We start from the raw sequence: 14,531 nt of genomic DNA, 5'->3' as shown, positions 1-14,531 counted from the left end.
CAATGCCTTGCACAGTTCTTGGCACTTAAGAGTCTCTCAGTAAGTATTTCTTGAATGAGTAAATAAATCACTATAAATCCCTGGGGACATTTTTCAGAATTTATCCTGCACAAGTGACCTTTCAACAGCAGGATAATTATTTAACTATTTCCTCCACCTTGAAACCGTTCTTTCCTAGGAGGAAAAACCCTAGATTAAAAAAGAAACACAGAAAAGTCAGAGGTTTAAATCTAGTTCTGCCACTCATTAGCCCTGCAATAATAACCTCAGTAAAGTTGTGGCTCTGTTTCCTCACTTGCAGGCTGAGAATAATACCTTCTTGTCCTTTAAGTTTTTGTAAGGTAAGTGGTTTAATGTTCCTAATACAGTTTAGCACAAAAGAACTGTACAATAATTGGCAGTTACCATTTATTCTAAGGCTTATCTCTTACCTCTCATATCATCTTATTTTCAGGCTTCTCTTCCTCTTTACCTGGCAAATTCCTAATCATCTTCCCAGACTTAATTCAGATGTGATCTATTCCTGGAAGCATTCCCCAACATTTCAAACTCGGGGTTAAATGACACTTCTATGCACTCCATGACAAGCTCTTTAGTCTCTATCTCAACATTTATCACAATGCATACTAATTTTTGATCTACCTCCCCACCACGCCCTACCCAAACTGCAAAATGGACACTTCTCAAAGACTATGTGTATATTTATCGTTCTCTGGATCCCTAGTCCATAAAAGTTAGTGTATGGAAGACACACAAAAAGGTTTTGGAATGAATTGTTGAATGTCTACCTTAGACATCATATTAGACCGCAAATTTTTATTTACCTGCAACCATCAATGATTATGTCTATAAAAAAAGAGCAAATGCTACCCAGGTCAGCCTGGTGAGTGAAAGTAAGGCATACATGAAGATTTTCAAAAAGTGAAAAGCTTTGAAGACCAAATACCCCACACGGAAAGCAGATTTAAAGTGGCAAAGTATAGAGAAATAAAAGCAATTTTGTTTTAGACTATTTTATATTGAGAGGTTATTACTGTAGTCCATTACCATCACAGATCAATGAAGAAGGAGATTCAGAACCAAGGCGGCACTAAATAGGGCCACTACATCATAGTAACCTAACAAAATGTTGGAGAGTTTGCAGTTTATTTCAAGATAAAGACATTAAAACATGGTTCCCTGTGTTTTGGGAAGGGCTGTACATAACTATTTCAGAGATACCAATATTCCAACACAAATTCCAAAATTATTTAAAACTCAAATTCTGGAATACCCCTATATATAATTATGTAAACCACTGCAATCTGCAATTGACAATATTTGTAAGCAAAGTAAATTCTAAGTTCTTGCAAGAACCAGGAGAAGCAGTTCAAATGTTTCACTTAGAGAAGACTCTATTATAGTCTGTGTCTCATTTTATAATTAATTACTTTTACATCACTCAAGAAACAGAAACACTGTCACCAAAAGGAGGGATGAAAATTATTTCATTGAATGCAATGCAGAATGTGCCTATATATAGACATCTAACATTTAAAGAAAAAACTTACAAAAACACAGAACAACTTAGTATTTACATTAGGAGTGAATTAAATGTTTAAATAAATGCTGTTTACATTTAAAATCAAAGTTTTACTGGAAATCATGTAGTGCATAACTCATAAAAAGTCCATATAATTGGCACAACTAAATCATCTAAAATAGTAGCAATTCATCTTTTGGTAACATATCACTTGATGGTGACTGTTCTTTTTCCAGAACTTTTACTAATGACTTTTTGAAATATGGCTTAGTGTGAAATTTGCTATAACAGTAAAATATTTTCAAGATTTTCTTGCCAGGGGACATCATAAACTTACAAGCCTTCAATGAAGTCATTTATTACCACAATTCATAACAAGAGCTACAGTCTTAATGGAAGAGGGGAAGAGATACCAGTTTTTGTTTTTGTTTGGTCTTAAATGCCAACCAAAGGAGTATTTCCCAGGCTCTCTGGCTTACCCCCAATAACACCCATAGCAAGCTTACCTGGAATTACATGTGCAATTCCATCTGAGGGACATCCTTACATTTTTTTCAAAATATTTGCAAATAAGAAATAACCTTCCTGGTGTAGAGTTGTTATATGTTTTAAAAGTTGTATCTAGATGGTACTGTAAGCAACAATAAGTCTAACCGTGGGCCTCTGTGGTGGCTCACGGAGTTAAGACGCAACCTATGGAGCTTGCCGCAGCCTCAGCAGCACAAGTTTGATTCCTGGCCGGCCAGGGAGCTACCCACATGGCGCAGCAGACCTGTCCTATCTTTCCCACTGCTCCCCTCAGCAGTGTACTTCGGTCAGTCTGCCTGTTCTGTTCCCCACTCTGTCTCTGGTGAATTCTTTCACCCCGGCCCCGCACCTCTGGCCTGTACCCCAGCTCTTGTATGAATAAATAAAAATAAAATAAAATAAAGTCTAACCGGTAACAAAGATATGCCACAAAATGGCTGGAAGTTAGAGGGCGAGACTGAGGATTGCCAAACAGGAGCTTGAAAATTAATGCTATTTTCTCCCAAAAACCATTTTGGAAATAGTTACCTGTGAAGTACCACGGACAACGAGAATTATACTCTATTCTAGAGTAACTGGAGATCCAATAAGATTGGGTTACCATTAATATGTTTATTCATCCATTCAGTAAAAACACATTCATTCAACATCTACTGAATATTTAATTTACATACCACATACCAGAAACCACAGTTGGATTAAAGATAAAAAGAGCTATAACAAAGACTCTGCGCATAGGAGCTGCCAGCCCAGTAAAGCAAAACAGACAGGGAAACAAATGGGCAAATTGAAACATTTCAGATGTTGTGACAGACATACTGGGATCAAGGCTCCATTCCTGATGGAGGAATGGGAAATAGGGAAATAGGTAATGACTAGAAATGGCATTATAAAAGAGATGTCTTTGAAAAAATAGAAGAGAGAATACAGAGGGCATCTAAGAGAGAATACGATTAATCTTAACACTTATGAAATGCAGATATTTTTGTCTGACTAGAATGTATTACTGGGTAGAAAAAAGGATAAAGATGTATGTACTATGTGCACATACATATATTGAAAAAATAAAAACTAACCCAGAGAGTTAAAAATCTGAAATTTAAGCTATGAGCCATGTAATATAAAATTTTAAATTTTTAAAAAATCACCAAGATATTCTATGACTCAAAGAACAATCATCACAGTGAAAAGAAAATGAACAATACAGGGGAAAATATTTGCAAATCATACATGTAATAAGTTGTTAATATTCAGGATATATGTTTACAAAAAAAACTGCAACTCAACATAAAACAAACAACCTGATTCAAAAATTGGCAACAAGCATATAAAAAGATATTCAAAGGACACAAAAAACACTAATTCAAAAGGAAATCCACACTCCTGTGTTTACTGCAGCACTATTTACAATAGCTAAGATATGGACACAACCCAGCTGCCCCAAAATAGATGAATGGATCAAAAAGTTGTGGTATATTTATATAATGGAATATTACTCAACAATCAAAAAAGATAAACTCATGCCATTTGTGGCAACATGAATGGAGCTGGAGGGGATTATGCTAGCTGAAATTAGTCAGAAGGAAATAGATAAATACCAGATGGTCTCACTTATGTGTAGAAGATAGAGAAACCAAACAAAAGGTCAAGGAAAAGTCAGAACTAGCAAGCCAACCATAGAACTGAAGCATACAGCAAAGGTAGGGAGCGAAACAGGGGATGAATGAACAGAAGGGAATAGGATGATAGTTCACAGTGCTATGGCGGTGGGAGAACCAAAGGGACTACAACGATGTTTAAAAAAAAAACTTAATAACAGAAAAAAAAGGGAATTAATACCAAAAAAAGATATTCAACATCACTAATCACTAGGGATATGCAAATCAAAACCACAATGAGATACAACCTCACACACATTAGGATAGCTATTCTTCATAAAAGAAAAAGAAAATAAGTGTTGGGACCTACCTGGTGGCGCAAGTGGTTAAGACACAACCTATGAGGCTTTCCGCAGCCACTGCAGCACGAGTTCAATCCCCGGGCAGGGAGCTACCCACATGGCACAGCAGACCTCTTCTGACTCACCTGCTGCTGCTCCCCTCAGCAGTGTATCTTAGTCAGTCTGCCTATTCTGTTCCCCACTCTGTCTCTGGTGAATCCTCTCATCCCCCCGCACCTCTGGCCTGTACCCCAGTTCTTATATGCATAAATAAATAAATCTTTTCAAAAAAAAGAAAAGAAGTGTTGATAAGGGGATGTATAGAAGTTGGAGCATGATATGATGTATCACCAGAAAGAAATAGTACAAATGGTATGGGAAACAGAATGGTGGCCCCTAAACAAATTAAAAATAAAACTATCTTATGTGGCAGCAATTCCATTCCTGAGCATATATCCAAAGAAATGAAAGCAGGGTCTCCAAGGGATGTTGGTACACCCATATGTAGTAGCAGTATTTTTTACCACAGTCAAAGTTGTCCAGTCAAGAGTCCACCAATGGGTGAATGCATAAAAAGAATGTGGCATAAACACATACAATGTGGTATTATTCAGTCTGCAAAAGAAAGGAAACTCTGACACTAGCAACAACATGAATGAACCTAGAGAGTATCATGCTAAATGAAATAAACCAGTCACTAAAAGATAAATCATGTATGATTCCACTTATCTATGTAAGTCAAATTCTTAGAAATGGAAAGCAGAATAGTACTTGCCAAGGTCAGGAAAGATGAAAAATCATTATAATGAACATAGTATTGCTGTTTTGCAAAATGAAGAAGTTGTAGAGATTGGTTGTACAATAATGTAACTAAAACTTAACCAGTTTAAATGGCTGTGATTGTAAGTTTTATGTTATCTATATTTTACCAAAACTGAAAAAAAATTCAGTTATAATCCACATAAGCAAACAAACAAAATGATTAAAAGGTGCATGATATTAAAGTTGACTACGCAACCTCTGGCAAACCTTAGGTGAACTTCAAAATAAATCATTTATCAAGTGTTTTAAAATCTTCCAAAAATGTTAAGTTATGTGTCTAAAATATTACAGGAAGGAAAGACAATTTCCTATATAATTCTCACAGCTGGCTCCAATTCTTCAATTAGTAGCATTCCCAAACCACCTTTAAATTACCTTCAAACCATTTATGTCCTATACAATCTGCAACCTTGTAGAAGAGTTCTCAGTAACATGACTTAAGAGTACATAGTTAAATAACGTTTTATACTTGTGTGAAGTATAACGTTTTATACTTTAAAAACTCTATGACAGTGTCAACAAGTATAGAGGAAAATATACATGTTTATCATACAACAATATTAGATAAGAAGCCAACAGAATTTATACCAAATGACACATTTATTTTCAAAAACTGCCATGAGTAATGTCTTATTCCTAATACCTTAAAATTTTATGAATATTTCATCTCATTCTTATTTGTTCTCAAAGTCTGAAGATGAAATCTAGACAGAACTCTGTGATTAACTCCACTTGTAACCATCACTAAGAACTGTGTAGAACCTCTTTTTCAAACTTTAGATTATTCATGACATTCTACAATAGCATTTATCTTAAATTTACTGACGTTTGAAACTATAAACATTATCTAGTATCACTCAAAAGTCCTTCCCTATTCTATCATCATCACTTCTCGCCACAAATGCTCATTATCATATAATTTTTCCTAGGTCATTTTCCATTGAAAACCTTTGATGGGTCTCCACCATCTTTTACAGCATCAATAAGTTTTCACAGCATTCACATATTCCTGTTTTAGAAATTCTCTACAGCATTTGGATAAAAACTATTGTTTCAGGTTAAGTTTTAAAAGTTTCCTGGTCAGGGGGATAAATTTTCAGTGATAAGATAAATAAGTTCCAGAGATCTAATATATAGCATGGTGACTATAAACTAATAATACTGTAAGTTTTATTAGTTATAGTATATACTGTATACCTGAAATTTGCTGAGTGGATATTAAGTGCTCTGGCCACCACCCCAAAAAGTAACTATGTGTGAGGTGATGGATGTGTTAATTTGTGGCAATCATTTCATAATATATATGTATATGAAACCATCACTGTATATTAAATATATATATTTTTCCATACAACTCAACAAAAAGAAAACAAATGACTCAATTAAAAAATGGACAGAACAGCTAAATAGACACTTCTCCAAAGAAGAATACAGATGGCGAATAGGCACATGAAAAAATGCTCATCATCACTTATCATCAAAAAATGAAAATCAAAACTACAGTGAGATACCACTTAATACCTTGAGAGCAGCCCTATCAAAGAGAACAAAAACAAGTATTTGTGAGGATGTGGGGGAAAAAAAAAAACCAAACACTCTTACACTGTTGGTAGGAACGTAGGCTGATCCAGGCCCTATGAAAAATAGTATGAAAGTTTCTCAAAAGATTAAAAATGGATCTACCATACAACCTGGCAATTCCACTCCGAGGTATCTACCCCAAGAATACAAGAACATTAATTCAAAGGGCATAACAAAATTTTATTAAATATACATGATATTAAGAATCATATCATTATCCTTCTCCACTACATCTGTTTTAAAAACTTAACACAGCAGGATAGGTGTTTTATCTGACTTAATATAACTTTCCATACATGCAGAAGTGCATGCATATCTCTTCTGAGTTACCATAGGGTTTAATCCTCATAAACACATTGTAGATGAAAATATCATATCAAAAATGCATTCATTGTTAGCCTACTCTACCTTAAACATGTTCCAACACTTTCCTATAGTTAGGTAAAATCACCCAATGCAAAGCTATTTTATACTACTGTTGAATATCTCACATAATTTACTGAATACTGAGAGGAAAGTGAAAAACAGTTTATATTCACTTCTCCAAAAGACAACATTTAGGTGGCCTAAGGAACATGATAAGAATGTTCAGCATCACTTACTATAAGGAAAATGCAAATAAAAACTACAATGAGATATCACCTCACTAAAGACTGGAATGTTGGTGAGGATGCGGAGAAAAAGCAATCCTCATCCACTGTTGGTGGGACTGTAATTTGATGCAGCCTCTATGGAAAACAGAGACTCCTCAAAAAAAAAAAAAAAAAAAAAAAAACATTTCGAATGCCATATGATCCAGCTAGGTATTTACAAAAAAATAAAATAAAATATGGTAATGCTAATAGGAAAGACTTATGTACTCCTATATTAATAGCAGTATTAATCACAACAGTCAAGTCATGAAACTAACTTACATGTCCACTGGCAGATGACTGGATTGAAAATTTGTGGCAGGCCTCCCTGGTGGCACAAGGGGTTAATATGCAGCCTGTGAAGCTGTCCGCAGCCTCTGCAGCACAAGTTTGATCCCCAGGGGGCCAAGGAGCAACCCATATGGTGCAGCAGACCTCTCCTGACTTGCCCGCTGCTCGCTGCTCGCCTCAGCAGTGTACTTAGGTCACTCGACCTGTTCTGTTCCCCACTCCATCTCTGGTAAATCCTCTCTCTCTCTCTCTCTCTCTCTCTCTCTCTCTCTCTCTCTCTCTCTCTCACACACACACACACACATACACCCGCACCTCTGGCCTGTACCCCAGCTCTTGTATGCATAAATAAATAAATATTAAAAAAGAAAAGAAAAGAAAAGAAAAAGTGTGGCTATATACACACACATTCAATGGATTACTACTGAGCTATTGCACAAAAATAAAGCAATGCCTTTTAGGACAAAATAGATGCATCTTGAATTGATTATGTCAAGTAAAATAAGTCAGAAAGCAAAAGACAGTTACCAGATGGTCTCACTGATTTGCACAATAACCAAAGAAATAACCAAAGAAAACAAACTTGTAAAAGAACCAGGATAATCCTTAGACTCAATGAAAAATATCCTGGTTCTTACAGGGGGTGGGAGGAGGGGGGAGGAAGAAGATAGGGAAGGGAAGGTGATAGGGTTATGGGTAGAGGAAGAAAGCATGTACACATGTGGAGGTATTAAGTTTTACTCCAAAAATTATACAGATATGTAAACTAATGCAAATCAATAACTTTGCAAAAAACAAAACCATCTACAGAGTATCATGATCACATGGTTGACTGGGAGCCAAAGCTCATTTTGCTGCCCAACATCAGGAGAGAAATATTGTACCATACATATCACTAGCCCACTAAAAGATTATAAATCAAAATCTGAGGCACAATTTCTACCAAATGCCATAAGTATAAGTGAAACTGTTTAAGTCAGAAGCATTTGTATATGCTTCACAATTGTCAAAGGGACACTGAAAGTAAGAAACATCTCAAAAGTCAAACTATATAGGTTCTCTTGGATTTGTTCTACAATTCTAACTGTAGCAATTTTACACCCTGTTATCCATTACACCAAATATGGAACAAGTTATAAACACTTCATCATACTTCCCATGTCTATAGCTACCACCACTACAACAAATAGTCTTAATTGCTTTCAGGTATTTCTTGCTGAAGAACAGAAGCAGGCTGTTTACTTGCCACGTCCCTACTAGTCTGCAAGATATCTGAAGACAGGTATGGACATCCCCATTCCGATTCAAATCCACAGTGAAATGGCAAAATTACCATCCAACAGCTGCCTGGTAGGCTATGTAAATCAACTTGGTGGTCTTGGTCTAATTTCAAATTCACAATTAGCTGCACTTTAGAACATTCAGGACAAACAGTGTGAACAAAATGTCTTTCCAAAAAGGATCAAGGTCTATAGAAGAATTTAAAAAGCAAGCTCTGCTGGTGCTGCTTTAATATATACTTATACACTAACCTATCAAATTAACACGTACAAGATTTATTCAAATGCAAATTTTAGAATCATGGTAACATGGTAAAAAGAAAGGTTATTTCAACTTTGGTAAATATTCATGACTTTGTAAAATTTCTTAAATGTACTTTTTTGAATTAAAGGATTAAAGCATTAAGAAATCATTTTTGAAATTGACACATGCAAATCTTCCACTTTTACTAATATAAATAGAATGGATGAAAGAGCAGGGAAACTTTTACTTTCAATATATTGTTTTTATAATTACTAACTGAAAAATGATTGCATTTGCTTCTGTGCCTGGCTTCTTCAATGTTTAAGAGTACATATACATAGGAGGGGAGGCGGGATTAGGGTCAAAATAAGGGGGGTGGGAATTGCATGGGGAATATAACGAAGATGAAAATGCATTGTGCAAAAATGAAAAATGAGTAAAAAATATATAAAATAAAATAAAAATGTCATGATGACAAACATAAAAAAAGAGTACCTACACATAGGTGATGGAATATCACATGTATCACAAAAAAAAAACTGGTAGAAACAGTAAGTGAATACAGTAAAGTTGCAGGCTACAAAAATATATACTCTGTTGCATTTCTATACACTAACAATGAACTAGCAGAAAAGGAAATGATGAAAATAATACCATGTACAATCAGAGCAAAAATAAATACACAGAAATAAATTTAAAACAAAGAATTGAAAGACCTGTACACTGAAAACTGTCACAAGCTACTGAAAGAAACTGAAAAAGACACAAGGAAATAGAAAGATATTCCATGTTCATTGATCAGAAGAATCAATATTGTCAAAATTGCCATTTTACCTAAAACAAAATACAGATTCAAAGCAATCCTATGAAGGTCCCAAAGGCATTATTCACAGAAAAAAAAAAAAAAAAGGGAAGAAGAAAACACCCTAAAATGTGTATAGAACCACAAAAGACTTTGATTAACCACAACAACACTGATGGAAAAAATAACAAAAATAGAGGTATCATGCTTCCTGACTTCAAACTATATTACAAAGCTATAGTAATCAAAACAGTAGACGACTGTGAAGGGAGGAAAAAAAAAAAAACAAATGACACCAGACACACAAATGAACGGAATCAAGTGCCCAGAAACAAACCGTGTGTGTTTGGTAATATGACAAAGGAGCCAAGAAAAAGGAAAGTCTCTACAACAAATGATGCTTGGAAAACGAGGCAGCCACAAGTAAAAAAATGAAAATAGACCACTATTTTACCCCAGATACTAAAATCAACTCAAAATAAATTAAAGACACAGATATAAAACCTGAAACCATGAAACACACACGAGAAAACACAGATGGTAAGCTCTTTTACATTGGCTTAAGTGATCCTTCTCAATTTGTCTCCAAAGCAAAAGAAACAAAAAGAATATAAACAAATGGGACTATGTCAAACTAAAAAATTTTCTGCCCAGCAAAAGAAACTGTCATTCTAAAGAAAAGGCAGTTTACAAAAGATATTTGCAAACTATATGTCAGATAATTGGTTTTATCCAAAATATATAAACAACTCAAAAATGAAATGAAGGAGCATGTGAAGCTCTGAGTGTTATTTCACACAGGGAAAAGACTGTATGAGGGAATAAGCAGAGTTTTCAAAGAAAAGCAGAAAGGTCAAATGTGGGCAGAAGAAAGTAAGGAACACAGAGTGGAAAAGTGAGATATTTGCAGAGTCCAAGTTATGCAGGGTCTTAGAGGTCAAGGCAAGAAACTTGAGTGTCTTAACAAAGTGATAGGAAGAAATTGGAGCATTTATGACAGGAAAGTGAAAAGGGAAGCAGAAAAGAAACAAGAACTAATATGTACTTTCAAAAGTTTGATTACATTGGTGAGCAAAGAAACAAACCTTATAATCTTAAATACTAAATTGTGAAGAGGCTATCCTTAAAATTCCTGCCATTAAGTCTTATACAATTCGGGAATCTGTTACTTATGTTAAAAGCTTGAAAATTTTTTATACATTCAATGTATTTGTTTTAATATTGTCAAATCACAAGAATAGTTTCAAAATTATGCATCATTCTTCAAAAAAGTATCCCAGAATTAATCTCAAACTTAAACCTCTCTCATTCTAATTTGTAGAAAACACTGTATATGATTTTTTTTTTCTCTTTCACTGTAGATAGGAGACAGTTGAAAAAAATGGATTCTTGCCAGAAGCCAAAATGCCTCTATTGCCCCCTAGTGTTCATCTGAAAGAATGAAGATCTTTACACATTAGTTTTGTTAAAGTAAGGAACACTATCACCAGATTTTGGAATAGAGCTTCTAGCATCCTCTGCTGACAGAATCTTGCAGTTGTAATTAAATTGCTCTGTTTTAAAGAACAGTAATTTTCCTCTTTAGTTAAAAATTATCCAAAGTCATAAAGCTTTATCCATTGCTTTTGAAAAATTTCATTCCAGTTAGCAGCAGTTAAATTAAAATTAGTCATTAATCAAATGTTGGTAATGATGATGAAAACAATGATAAAATCCAGCAGGTTTGAGTGCTTAGTATTTGTCAATCCTTACAGTTTACACAGGTCATCTCATTCTGCTATCAACTCCTGAGAACTAGAAGAGTTTTTTCCCTTTTCAATTCTTCAACCTTTCCCTATGCATGAGGGAAAGAGACTGACTGATACAGGTGGTTGGCAATGACCAAGGCCAAGGGGATGAGAAGCCTCAAACTAGAAGTCAGAGAAGCACAGTGGTGGCCTAAACTTGGACTCTGCACCACAGAACGTGCCAACCAGGGAGTCAGAGAAAGTTCATGAAAACAGGTGCTCACAACTAAAAAGTCACTGTTACATTTAGCCTTTAGTTACAGTCATAAAATGCAACTTTCAATTTTCTATAGTAAAAGGAAATAGGATAGCAAGGATAATGAAAGTCTTCAATAACCTCAACATCTATCTCACAAAAAATAGGAATCATGCACAATTAACAGATACAGTTTAAAACGGATTTTCCCCTTTTCTCTGACCCAACCCATTTGAATTTTTGTTCATGTATTAAATTCCAAGAAAAATAGTAACAATAAGTTTTCACCTATTTGCCAAATACTTCTAATTATTTAATAGTGTAGTTTGATGAAGTTCAATAATGCTTTATATAAACATTTGAATTTTATTTGAAAGAAAAATTTTATTATCACTACAGATAAGTAAAATTAAATAAAGAATAAGTAAAAAGCAAGTTTGTCATCAAAAGAAATTATGATATACAACATTTCCAATCCAGTGACCTTAGCAATCATACTAGACCAACTATTAACCATAAACCGAAGTAAAATGCATATTAAAAAAATGAAAGATTAATCATGATCAGATGGTAAATTTCTTTTAGTTGTTGTTCTTTTTTTTTTTTTTAAGTTCTTAATGTATCTACTATATGTTCTCTGGTATTTTTCCTTCCAACCCTAATGGTACCAAAAACTCATTTTAAGAAGTATTGTGAATAGAAGGGACTCAAAGAACTATTTGGGTGATGGAAATGTCCTCTGCCTTGTTATGGGCACTGGCTACACACAGAATATATACAATTGTCAAAACTCATCAAATAGAACCCTTAAATCTGTGCACATTATTATATATAAATTACACCTCAACAGAAACAATCATACCTTTGTTAAGTTTTGTGAGACTGAGAAAGAGAAAACTACATTTTTCTTGCCTCATTTGACATCATAATTATAATGAATATAATTAAATTAATCTCACTTAACCATGAGGCAATTCTTACAATTATTAAACTACTATGCTTAGGACATATTAACCTTTGGCTGAGACGTATATAATGGTTGCTACAGAAACAGGAGTCTATTTACATTTCTACGTTCCCATTTCCTCTCTTCACTTCTCTATCCCTAGTTCTACTTTCCACATATTAACTACGATAAATATGTCACAAAGAGAACATCCTCAAATGTCATCAAGTGAACTTTTCAATTATAAATATCAAATACACCCCATACCACTTGACAAAATATACTATGTATGCAATATATGAAAGACACTATACCAAAGGTCATAAAAGGTTTTTAAAGGGCCTCTGGTGGTGCAGAGGGTTGAGCGCAGCACTGTGAAGCTGTCCGTAGCCCCTGCAGCGTGAGTTCGATTCCCGGCCGGCCAGGGAGATACCCACATAGTGCGGCAGACTTCTCCTGTCTCGCCTGCTGCTCCCCTCAGCAGTGCTTTAGGTCCATCTGCCTGTTCTGCTCCCTGCTCTGTCTCTGGTGAATCCTCTCACTCTCCCATGCCTCTGGCCTGTACCCCAGTTCTTGTATAAATAAAATAAATCTTTTAAAAAATGGTTTTTAAAGTGATAAAACCATTTACATACAAGTTACTACATTTTAGATCATTATATTTGATTGAAAAGGGGAGACCAGAGGAGTTAAGACAAGCACATAAATAATGATTTAACAAGGAAAATAGTTTAAGTGTGCCTCAGATGTTAGAAATCAATTCTGGAAAGTAGCACCTCCAGCTGGTATCTGGAAAAGCTGCTTGGAGGAAATCATATTTGAAATGGTACTTAAATGCTGAACAGAATTTTAACAAGCAGAAAGTGAAGGAATGAGAAGTTTTGATCAGTACCCACACAAACTACCAGACTAGTTTGTCAGAGAGAATTACTGAGCAAAAAGGAACTGGTGAGGGCTGATAAATCTAGGAGTCAGATCCTCTATATGTTAGTGTATTCTGATGAAGGGTTAGTCATGTCCTTTAACAAAATATTCTGAATTACTGAGCCAGGGCTAAATGGAGAATAATATACATGTCAATTGTAGAAAACAACAATGGAGAGTAAGAAAGAAGAAAAACTTATTTTAAAAATAACTGAAGGGAACAGCCTATTTTGTTTAGTTAAAACTTGTTTTACTAACGAGATGCATTCCCCTAAATGAACATTTAAAATGCACTTTCTCTATTACGATATCTTACTAGAAATCCTTTTATAAAGTAAACAAAAAAATCAGTTTCTATACCTCCAATACTTTTATGAATGTTTCAATGATTCTTCATATAAGTGAACTCACAGATAATTGAACTTGACTATAATCTTAGCCAAAGTTAGTTTCATACACTCTTTTTTAAATAAAATGAACTAAAACAACTGTAGCTCATTCGTAAAATAAAAACAGTAGTGTAACTAAATAGCAAGACAAAACAGACACAAAGGGATTCAAATGAATTTCATGCATGTTAAGGAGTTTAAATAAAGATTATGCAATAGTATTCATAATCTTATGTCTTTTGTTCACAATGTACAAAGTTGAAATCAAATAATGTGTGTATATATGTATATACATGATATACTTGATATTTAGTAATACAGTCTCAAAAGCTATCAGAGCTACTGGCTCAATTCCTAGAATATCTACATGTCACTACCCTTCACAGAATATAATGATTATGATATAACGGATGTCATTCAAGATAGACATAAAAATGCTTGATGAGGTTCAAAATGCCAGGAGCTTACCCACCATTTCTTCCCTGTCATCTTCAGAAGCAACTAAACACTAACAAATCTAGAAAACACAAATCTTCACATATTATGGAAGAAATACATCTCACAAAACAAATATTTGAAGTCATTTAGGACAAAGAATATTCTTCTGTAAGTCTAATGGAAAAACTTTAAAGTGGCTTCACTAGCACA

General features: G+C 34.5%; 1 protein-coding gene across 4 annotated transcripts in view; it reads right to left on the bottom strand.

The window, feature by feature from the left end:
- Nucleotides 1-14,531, bottom strand: part of WDR70 (WD repeat domain 70) — a gene marked incomplete at its 5' end in the record, with an annotated part of 197,418 nt that overhangs the window by 166,553 nt on the left and 16,334 nt on the right. The window lies entirely within an intron of this gene.

The sequence above is a fragment of the Talpa europaea genome, assembly GCF_964194135.1.
Source record: "Talpa europaea genome assembly, chromosome: 5".
NCBI classification, from domain to species: domain Eukaryota; kingdom Metazoa; phylum Chordata; class Mammalia; order Eulipotyphla; family Talpidae; genus Talpa; species Talpa europaea.
The sequence above is the reverse complement of the archived record's forward strand: the minus strand, read 5'-3'. Positions and strand labels throughout refer to the sequence as shown.